At 40.5% G+C, this 9,909-nt stretch overlaps 1 pseudogene; it reads right to left on the reverse strand.

Annotated features, from left to right (window-relative positions):
• Positions 1–750: 750 nt before the first annotated feature.
• Positions 751–7,259, reverse strand: LOC125903032 (ovarian cancer G-protein coupled receptor 1-like; annotated as a pseudogene).
• Positions 7,260–9,909: the final 2,650 nt, after the last annotated feature.

Below are 9,909 nucleotides of genomic sequence, written 5' to 3' on the forward strand. Positions count from 1 at the left end.
GGATTGTGGGAAGCTGAGTTGTCAGGAAGGTTTCCATACAGTAAAGATCCATTCTGTTATACACAAGTGAACAAATCCCCAGCGGAGTCCACTGACCCCAAAAACTGTTAGAACCTCGAGTCAGAACAGTGTGAAGCTGCTTTTAATATGTTGCGCACAGAAGCAACTTCACATCCGCTTTAACATCTAACATGTAAAAACTCTGCTGTTCACCCGTGCCTTTGATTGATCTCATGCTCTTCATAGTCTTGGTGAAAAACGTTGAGTTACAAATAAAGCTGCCAAGCCTTGATGCTGTGAGTACACCAAGTACACCGAAGGCAGACATTTCCAGTTTTTTCATATAACATTACAAATACTGTGACATCAGACTTTTTCCATATTGCCAATCACTCATCAGCTGTTGCAAAATAGCTGCTCTGAATCATGTCCTAAAAATAAGTGCACCTCCCACTATATAAGATAAGATTAACAAATGGTATGTAGCTTAGTTTATTAACTGTACAAAAAAATTACAACAGGAAAGTCAACAACATACAACCTCACTAACATGAATATGAGACACAAAAACAATAGAAAGTCCTGCAGACTTGTTAAGATGCTCTCTCTGTGTAAAACATATAAAAACAGTCTAAATAAAGGTTTAGTTTAAGACAGTGTGGCAGCTTTAATGAGCTCAGTGAATCAAAAATAATCTGTTTTGTTTCTGTGATTAAAGCATAATAATGAAAGACATCAACGTACAGATAATAAATTAATAAAAGCATTTTAATAACATTTGTTGAAGCCATCACAAATTTCTCAACAAGCAGATCTCCCACAGCAGAGTCAGGACTCCCTGGTATCTACAGTTAGGTGCAGAGTCCTGCACCGGGTCTGGGACCCAGTGGGTAACCCGCAAAAAGCTGTGTAACAGGTAAAAATATGTATATATAAATAAATTCACAGGTAAAAATATGTATATATAAATAAATTCACAGGTAAAAAGGAACTCAACGCAGGCGGGCAGGGGGTGAGAACAAAAATCTATTTTTCATTTTTCAGAGTAAAACAAAGTAAAAAGCTGTGCAGTATATGTGTAATATTCTAACATTTAAATCACTATTATCAAGCTGCAGTTGCTTTTATTTTGAAAGTCAGTGAGACAAGTGTAACCTTTGACCCCGTGGTCACATTGGTCACCGACGTGGAGGACTCCAGCCATGAAACTTTGCAGCCCGAGGATGAGGTGGTTGCAGGTTTTCAAAAAAAGGATGCGTACAGGACTCTGGTTAGGTGTCTTATTGGAAATCATGTCAGACTGAATCTGAACCTGTCTCTATCCTTTCTGTCAGCCTACATGTCTTCTGTTTTCTCCTCTGTCTCCATCTCTGTGTCCCTCTGTGTCTGCCTACATGAAACTGACTGTAGACATGTTGTCATCATCGATACTGCTGGACTGCTGATTTCATTGCTGTCCATTCTGCAACAACACACAGCAGCCAAGAGCCTGTCTATGGCACCTTTCTTCATAAAAACATACAGAACTAAATCTGCAAGAGGACTCAACCTAAAAAACATAGGAAACAGGCTTCTGAGGGTGTCGTTATCTCTAGCTCCATATACGACTAACAAAATGAGCGTGGGCAGGAACAGTAGTGTGTAAATCAGCAGCACCAGGACCAACATTCCTACAACACGCCGTTTTTCATCAGATGGGACCGAGATGGAGGCAGACAGAGCTCTGAGGGTCCCACCCAGGAAGAATATGAGCAGTGGGAGGGGAAGGAGTAAAAAGACGGTGAAGATCTTCTCTTTAATCTTACAGTTTTTCCAGAAGAATAAAGGGAGGAGACCGACAACAGGAATGGCCCAGACCACGACACAGACCAGCACAGAGATCTTGATGGTTCGTCTGAAGCGGTACCACAGTGGGCAGGCGACGACCAAATACCTGAAATACAAGAGACACAGCTTCAGAATTCTGCAGTCCAACAAAGGTCAGACAGAAGGAGCTCTACACTTACTGGACAGACAGACAATTACCTTTCCAGGGCGACACACACCATGAAGCCAACACTGGCCCCCACACAAAAATAGTAAATCAGACAAAAGACAACGTGTGTCGTCCAGTCCTTCGGCTGTGTCGCCTCAACGATCAAGCAGCAGAGCTGAATGAGGTCAGAGACGAGAAGGTTGATGACGTAGATTGGAGTAACGTGGTCACTTCGCACCTGCAGGAAAACACAAGTAAACAAACAATTGTAAAAATGTTCCTTATTCGACTATGGATTAATCACCTGCAGGCCATCTGTATGGCGTCTAATCTCCAGAGACTTTCCATATTTTCATTCTTACATGCACATGTTAATAAATATTCGTTTTAGCATAAAAAAAATCAGTCTCTCCTGACTGAATTGTATTCAGAGCCATTGATACTTTTTTTTCAATCTTTTTGATAAATTTTGTGCCGATCACTGTAGTAACCAGACGAAGGGCCAGATGTTCTGCAGCTTTGCAGCTGTTTACCATATCTTCATACAGCAGTTCCTATGATGAGTGCCCTATAATCAGTGTTGGGCTCATTACACTGAAAATGTAATATATTACTTATGACTTGTTACTCTTTTCAAAAGTAAATCATATTACTGTACTTATCACTCCCTGCCAACAGCAACTCATTACACTACTCGTTATATTACTTTTCTGTTACACCTCATAAAACTGGTAATTCAGTATTGGAAAACTTCCACTAGTAGCCCAGGCTATTATTTACTTAAAGCCCCTACAAGGAACTTTCATTTTGAGTTGGTTTTGGCGACCCTGTGGACAAAAGCGGTAGTGTTTTGCCAGAATGAAGCCTACATTTCCCATGAGCTCTAGCGTGTATTGTCGTAAAGACGCTTACCTGGCTTGCGCATGTGTTTGTTTTGGGGATGAATGAAACAACAAGACGGGAAAACTTTGCCCCCGCTCCTATCGGGGATCCCAGCTCACCTCTGCCGCGCCCCAGCTCCACCTCTCCGGCGTAAGCACCACCACCGCCGCCGGGGTAAACGCAGCGGTCGGCTGGTAAGGCTGAAGGCCTGTTTGGCGAGCACTTCCACGGCTTCCTGGACTGAGTATGGAGCGGTGCCTCGCCTCTTTATATCTCAGCACTCGCTGGACCCTGTCGACGCCTGGCTGGTACCTGTCGTCGGCCCGGATGAGGTGTTCCAGCCCCTGGGCCTCTATGTGTGGCTCCCCGGACAGCTAACGCCGTCGACCCGCCGGCTCCTGCCAGGATTGGGCTGGTAAATGCTAGATCGCTAGCGAACAAAACGTTTATCCTGAAGGATTTCCTGACTTCCCGAGGATTGGATTTTCTCTGTGTGACTGAGACGTGGCTGACTGTTGGTGAGTCCAGTGCTTTCACAGAACTTTTACCCGATGATTGCTGCTATTTTAACTCCCCGCGGACGTCGGGTCGAGGAGGAGGAATAGCGACTATTTATAAGAGTCACTATAAATGTAAGCAGCTAGGTAAGATGACGTGTGCCGTCTGAGTGCCGTAAATCGTTTCGTCCTGGAAGCGACCTGGGGCGGACCCAGAGACAGTTTCCTAAAGGTGTGGATATACACTATATAGAAATAGCTTATCTTCACACCGATGGTCTCATTTGCTGTTGTAGGTCACGCACAGACATCAGCAGAAACCACAGACTTTTGCATATCCAGTTAAAAGTTCCTTGTAGCGGCTTTAAAGGAATTAAATCAACAGGCCTGTATTTGGGACTGGCCTTTAATTCCTTCCACACAAAACTGTCGCTCAGCAAAGGCGGGAAACAAATTGTTTCTTCAAACCAGTATGAATATTATGTTTTTAAAAATTAGGCTTCAGATAACAAATCAGTCTCACCACCAGACAATCAGAGATCTCCACCTTCTGATAGTCTGGGGACACTCCTTTCTTAAGTATGTTTAACACACCGTCTGCAAGGACACAAACACACAGAGAGCTTGAAAATGGATGCCGAGAGATTTAACTCCGTTTTACCAAACGTGTGCTCAGTCCACAAGATTGTGGAAATGAAGGACTTACAGCGACTTGAGCCATTTTGTACCGCTACACGTGTTTCTAGTGGGACTATGTTTATGAGCACAAGAGTTCAGCGAGCCACCGAAGGACCGCCCTGCAGATTTACTACTGGTTCTGCAACGTAGGGAGTTTTTTTAAACTCTGAAATTGTATCCGCCCATCTAAACACAAAATCAGGGAGAGAGTCATCAGTCTTTAGTTAAGCAAAGCGTCTAAAGACTGATTTGTGAGTCTAATAATGAATCAATTATGAATAGTTCATTTTATGTAACTACAAGACAGTGCATCAAAGAGAGTTACGGTACTCAAGGATTACGGCACTCAACATACCGACACAACATCACTTTATCCTGTTAAAACAATCAATTAATTGATCTGAGGACTCTTACAGACTGAAGGAATATGAATAACTTGCAGGGTAATCCAGGAATGGACACATAATTTGTGGCAGCCAACAACCCGCTTTTATACTTCAGAACTTCTATGAAAATGAACTGTTTGGCAACCAGACCGGGCCTCTACTTGAGACAGGCCTATATTTGTCAAAATGTGTCGCCACACTGGGCGAGTAAAAGGGACTGGGCCTTTAACTGCTTTACGGTATCTGTCCAAAATTCAAATGTGTAGCTAAGGCTAGATAGCTTGCAAATTTTATTTTATTTTTTTCTTTTTAGCTGGGGATCTTTAGTTACCAGTGACCCGTATTTTACTAAGGTTCTACCTGAAAGATGGAGAGCCATATGTGGAGCAACATTTCATCCACAAATATCCACCCTTCAGCTATCAAGCACCGCTTCTGTAGAACCATCTTCCTGTTTAGTCCCGGGAGGCAGACACCATCTCCATTGTTAAGACTAGACTCAAGACTTTCCTTTTTGATAAAGCATATAGTTAGGGCTGGCTCAGGTTTGTCTTGGACCAGCCCCTAGTTAGGCTGATGAAGACTGCCGGGGGACTTGCAATGATAAACTGAGCTCCAGTCTCCTTCTCTGCTCTCAATTTGCAAATGTTATTGTCCCATGAATGCATGTCACTAACTCAGCTTCTTTTCCAGAGCGTTTGTGCTTTTTTTTTGTCTCGCAGGTTTGCAATCCTTCACAGAAAGATGCATACAGGAAACACATGACACAAACAGGAAATAAAACTCAGTCTTTAAGTCCATACCTGAGAGTAGAGTGCATAGATGGCCATGAGGGTCAAAGGAAGGCCGATAAAAACGGTAATGCATGTCACCACTTTTATGATGGATCCAGCGTCTTCATTATAGAAGAAGGCACCGTAGGAGTCGTTGGTGCTGTAGGTGACGTAGGGGGCAAAGACAAAATAATAGTGCTTGTCGGAGAAGTGGATTGTGTTTTTGGAGGTATAACCAGTGATGTAGGTGTAATCACAGCTTTCGTCCTGTGAGGAGTGGGCCATGTGTAGATCTTCCATTTTTCAGAGTGAAACCTGTTGTTGAAGAGATGAGGTTATAGAAAGGCAGCATGTTGTTTAATCTCTACCTGACATCATTCAGTGACCTGCACATGATCTGCAAATAATGTTTAATAAATGATGCAGTTTTATGTAGTAGAACAAGTCCTGGTGACATACGTGCTGCTGTGAGGTCTTTACTGCAGCCACAGAACATCATCATGTTGTTTCAGTAATTCACTGTAATGTTTAATATTAATGTACGTTGGTTTAGGACGTGTTGTGTCTTCTGTACTTGATGCCTCACTACTTGCTGAATGAACCTCTACCCTCTGATTAAGGATGAGGAGGGTTACATGACAGATGAATTCACTTCGTCTTTTGTTTTCTGATTCATATTCTCATTTCACCAAACAGCATGAACTGAGTAATGAACTAACTGTAACCTGTCCTGGGTTACATAACATCAATCATCTGCAATAATCATATACAAAACAGAAAATGTAATAATAACAATAATAATAATAATAATAATAATAATAATAATAATAATAATGAGACGAATTTTTGAAAAGACCTTTGCAAGCATATTGTAGGCAGACCAGTGGTGTAAGGTAGATAAGACAGGCTCAAATGCACACTAGTTTCTAGTTATACGACACACACACACACACACACACACACACACACACACACACACACACACACACACACACACACACACACGTGCGCGCGCGTTTTCCTTCTGTTCATTGACTGATCACTGGACCTGCAGATGTGCTCAGCTTGTCAGTCTTGACAGTTTTTGTGCCTAAACTAGCGCCTGTATCAGATCGTCTGGTCACATGATCAAATAGAGACTTGACATTAGACAACATTGACACACGTGTTACCCAACAATGTTCATTGCATACCTCTGTATGACAAACATACCAAATAGCATAAGATATTTAGTTTATTCAGAGTTTTTATAGTTTTGTAAGATAAGCATTTCATTGTGTTAGATTGAGTAAAATAGTCAGTAGCAAAGAAGAAAAGAAAAGTAAATTCTGACAGATGGGTTTGCATCGCAAATAGCACCTTTTTATTTATTTAATGTGAGTTTTTTAATAAACACAGGTGTAGCTGAGTCATTCACAGGCCCCCTCACTCTGCCTTAGGGGCCCCAGAGGAACAACACTGCCTGCACAGTCTATATTCGTGCCCCTGAGGTAGACTCTGTACCTGACATGTCTAAACAGTAGTAACACTTTTGTTTTTACTGTCTGCACCCAGTTTTAATTAATCGAAAATACCCTCTTTTTTTAAAAAATGTTTTTACCTCTTTAGCTTTTCCTCAAACTGCATTTTTGTCTTTGTTACACAGTCACACTTAAATTTCTCACATTTTAAAGTAAAAGAGTGAAAAAAACCCCCATAATTGTTTTAAACAGTTTTCTGCCCAAAGCTGTCCACGTGTTACAGTTATTTCATTTTCACGACCGTTTGCAGTTCTTTTGTCTTTTTGTTGTTACTAATCTGTTCATATTAAAAAAAGTAATGTCACGAATTTACCTTTGAAAGCTGCAACGCCCGACCTGAATGAGTTTCCCACACCAGCATGTGAAGTTTTGTCCTGTGCATACAAACAGTTTACAGTAAATGTGGTGGTGACATCATGCAGTTGGTTCATAGTAACTCACACCTCCTCTTCTCAGGAAGAAGCAGAAAAGGGCCAAGAATAAATACGTATGACGCCCTATTACACAGTGTGATTGTTACCAGGGCTGCAATTTCTTACTCACTGTTCATTACACAATTTCCACTTTGCTTACATGTACGTGCCTATTTATGTTTAGAACTGCAGTCATGTGCACCCTGCCAAGAGCGTCAGGAGTGCCCCTAACAGATTTTTGGTAATTTGGTGGCCAGGCTGCTACAGGGTGAAATGGGACAGGATGCATTATTGTAGGTGTGTGCATTGAAAGATGTGGTAGTCCTAGCAAATGACGTTGACTGCTTTCACAAGTCCTCAGTTCCTCTTTTGAGTAATTGTTAATGTAGAAATCTTCCTTTTCTCAGAATGAAGCCTGATGTTAAAGAGAACAGGTTTTATAGAGGGAACATGTTATATGTGATATTTGCCTTTTTGATTTTGGATGAGGAGGTTTACATGACTGACGAACCATCCGTATTATCTACCAACATTTAATAGTGAAAACAATTGAGGGCCCTTTGTTGCATGTCACACTCACCTCTGTCCTTCCTCTTTACCCTCTCCTTACAAACAAAATCTAACAGCTTGAACAGAGTTACTATTTTTTAGATCTGACTGAGATACACTGATATATGTTCTTATTACACACTAAAACATCACTAACTGAATCATTAAGGTTACATAACTGTGTATAGGTTCAGAACAACACACATATTAATAATAACGATAATAATATTAATAACAACAACAATGGTAATAATACTGAGAAGATAAGTGTTTGTAAGCATTTTCCAGATATATAGACTGAAATTTCTGCACATTAACACCACCATCTTCTTTCTTACTTTACATCGTGTTCTTCATTCCACATATTATATCGTTTAAAATGTGTTTGTTATCAGCTATTTTCTCAAGTTTTATTTTCTGCTACATGCACAATATTGGATTTTTCCCTGATATGCTGATATCACAACTCATTTGGCCGATAAACGATAGATATACTTTCTTCCCTGAATTTTCTGACTGAATATACCCCTTTATCTGTGTGCCTGTACCCTGATTTCTTTATTTTTATATGTACTTTTAGTTATTTACTTATGTAATACCCTGGTGTCAGACCATGTTTGCATTGTGTAGTAATATTATTTCATTATCTGATTTATCTGCATTCATAAAGAACCTCTCCTTTAAGATTTGAGAAGCCCTGAGGAAAATAACAATTTGCAGCCTTTTGTTTTCTCATGGTGTTGTGTTACTTTGTGGTGGATTGAGAAATTTATAAAACAGAATTTACTTTGTAGAGTTCAAGTCAAATGGGTTGTTTCTTTAGAAAGAGAAGGAGGAGAATACTGGCAAATAATAAAGGGCCTGTTGGCAGAGCCGGACCCTAAAAAAGAGTATAATTACATATAACTATGAAAAGGAAGAGAAAAAAAACATTTAAAACAAAACACTGCAAATTTACATATATATAAGATAAAGGAATACCGAACCCACAAGATGATTATTTGTACATGAATTACTCATCATCTGCTCACCCTGAAGGCATATGAGAAAAACAGAGAACAAACTACATCAAAACATCCCAAAAAAAAAAACTCTCAAACAACTCATGTAGAACAATCCAAGTCCAATATATCCAGTGGGACGCTCAGTACTTTACAAACACATGACTTTTCAATAAAACCTTACCATGTAAAACATTTCTGCAGGGCAAGCAACTGCGGGGTGAGTAATTATTAGACAAATGGTCATTTTGTGGTGAAAGTGATTATTTAAAGAAAGAGAGGAAGAGAAAAAAACAAGCAAATGAAGTAACAGCAGTAAACTGTCAAATAAATTATGTCAGAAAATGTACCTTTGACAGCTCCGAGACCACAGTGACCTGGATCACCCTGCTCCAAGTTGGGGTCCAAACAGTCTACAGCAAATATAGTGGTAGTTTCCTGATCATTTACTGTACACGTTCTTCTAAAGAAAAAGGTGGACAGGAAAGAACAGAGTTTACGGAAAGTTTGTCAGAGGGGCGGATTTCATCAACAGGAAAGACACATATGTACTCCTTTGATTAACATCTGCCTGTTCATATTCTCTGTGTGCAGCAGTGACAGTTTATTCCATCTGCTCATCACTTCTGTTTTTATTTATGATGGTCATCCTACATGAGTCCAGTTTGAGTCATCCCTGCTTGCCATCAGAGCTCAACGGTCATCTGCAATTGTCCCTAATTCTAATCTGGACGTGACCCAATCCTTTGATTTAAGACAGGTGACTCCATTCTAGGGCCCCTTGTTTTTACCAACACACACAACCTTGTCACATAAGGACGTTTGGTCATTGACTTTCTACATCAAGATATGACGTGCAAGGTCCTCTGGATGTGTTGGTCACAGGAAATGTACAGTTTGCATACAGTCTCTTTCAAAATAAACATACTACGTTGGTACAACACAGTTAACTGATGTTTTTTTCCTTCAACAACACACACATGTGGTGGGTTCAGGAAAAAAGAACATGGTTTACAATCATACAGGAAGTGAACACCGGCATCCTAATTGAAGGTCAGTGGTTGATGGATCCATCCACCACCCCTCCTGGCCATCTCACTTGGACCTCCGCTGCCTTAACTTATGTTGTTGTCCCGCTGCATTTCCTCCTGATGCTGCCAGTCGCAGTTAAATAGTAACCAATAAAACACCAAAACAATAAAAAAAAAAACAAAAAAAACAAATAGTATGCAATT

Source organism: Epinephelus fuscoguttatus, linkage group LG16 (genome assembly GCF_011397635.1).
Source record: "Epinephelus fuscoguttatus linkage group LG16, E.fuscoguttatus.final_Chr_v1".
In the NCBI taxonomy this organism is placed as follows: domain Eukaryota; kingdom Metazoa; phylum Chordata; class Actinopteri; order Perciformes; family Serranidae; genus Epinephelus; species Epinephelus fuscoguttatus.